Here is a 1952-nt window from a genome sequence, read left to right as displayed (position 1 = left end):
CATTTCCTGATTTTTCAGGTCTGTTTGAGTTGGGTTTTCTGGTTCTCACTGTTTAGAGTGTCTAAAATGACACATCCTTCAATTTAACTTTACTGATGTTTAGTCATTTCTTTTATCTCAGGCTCTGCTGCTGTCCCCTCCATTAGGCCATCTGCTGGCAAAATATTAAACTTTGGGAAACACAACAGCCTTAGAGAAACATGACTCAACATGAAGGTTGGGACAACTCTGGGCCCCTCCACTGTGCACAGCATTTGTTCTGCTCTCAAGACTCCCCACAGCATCTGAAGCTTTACATCCCTGGAGGCTACTGCCCATATGGTCACCTTTATTACCAACCTGCAGTTTCCAGGCATCTGTTAAATTGCAATTTTGAGCGCTCAAAGGTGATTTCATTTGTGAAAAAAAAAAAAAAGGAGACTTTTTGCCCCTCATTAAGTTAGAATGGCATTGCACCACAGTGCAGAGTTTGCATATAGGTATATTAAAAGAATCCATAGAGCTGAGAGGGTTAGAAGCTTATGTGTGCAGTTAGGAAGTGAGAAATCAGGTTGTGTTCTTTTGTGCTTATTGTTTTTTTTTTTCAGAACAATCAAGTAAACAGATTGTCTCCTCTGAGAGAAAAGAAAGTTTCGATAATGTAGAATTAGCTTTGCTTCTGTTTAGAGCCCATATGTCTTTTTAACCCCAAGGAACATATCACGGGGTATGTAGGAGAGTGCTGGCAGTACATAAAAAGCTATAAAGGCCACAGAGCTACAGATGTTCCTCAATCCTACACAAGCTGATTCTTCAAGGTAACTTCCTTTTTGTAAAACTGCTAGCTTGTTCTCTAGCATCACCTGATTAGATAGCATTACTGGCAACATTGCTGGCTGACCTTTCTTTCCTTGGTTAACTTCTCTTGTCAGTGCAGTTGAGTTATCAAATGGTGTAAGTGTTATGCCAATACTGTTTCAATATAAAACACTAGCCGTGCAAAGGCTAAGGCAAATTGTTTTCCAACTAACTGCTGGCAGCTTGCTCTTATAGATTAAGACCAGGTCTCTCCACAAAGCACTGAAGCAGCAAATTTAAAAGGAGGCAAATACAATATAGGCTATTTGGCATCAGAAATAAAAGAGTTCATTACCCAGCTAATGTTTGCATCTTCCTGGTGTAAAGCAAGCATAAAATTACAGATAACAAAGTGACATTTAATAGGCATTGGACATTCCAAGAGAAATGTAGCCTTTAAAGATGTTTCTTTTCCATTCCTGGGAAAATTAAGGGATGGGGAGAGGGATTGTATTAGGTTCAAATCTGAAAGCCAGAAAATTTAGGGGAAAGAACTAAAGCCTAGTCCCAATTCTATAAATTATAAATTATGGATATGTGGAAAAGCCACTTTCCTTCTTTTAGGGACTTAATTTTCAACTTTGTTATACAAAAATTAAAAAAGCTGTGCTCTCTACTGCACAGGTTGTGGAAAAATGGAAATGAAATCACATATGTACAAATGTGTTAAAAAACTCTGAAGTGTAATAGCAAAATTTAAGCCACCCATTTATGTGAAGATCCACTGCATACCTGAGTTTGCAGCCTCAGTGTAATAACCTGACAGCAACAATGACATGGAACATGCAGCTGAGACTGAGATAGTTGTGATTTACAAAAACATTAAATTTAATGTAACTCAGACTCTCAGAGTTAAGAGGCACTTTAAAAACTATTTAGTCCATTTATAATGAAAGTCCTATACCTCTCTGTCAAGTCTTTCTGTCTGTATTTGGACACATCCTGTGATGGGGAGGTCAGTACTTATTTATTTGAGCTAACCTCTGCTCTCAGAAGTGAACTTTTTATGCTATGCATAAAACACAGGGTTTTATAAGAAAAGAGTTCAAGCTCTTGCTTTGAACTTATTATTGTCCTAATATTCAGCAAGTTAGTCTCAGATTCAACTGCTGCAT

This window comes from Miniopterus natalensis, chromosome 1, assembly GCF_054644295.1.
Source record: "Miniopterus natalensis isolate mMinNat1 chromosome 1, mMinNat1.hap1, whole genome shotgun sequence".
Lineage (NCBI taxonomy): Eukaryota > Metazoa > Chordata > Mammalia > Chiroptera > Miniopteridae > Miniopterus > Miniopterus natalensis.
The sequence above is the reverse complement of the archived record's forward strand: the minus strand, read 5'-3'. Positions refer to the sequence as shown.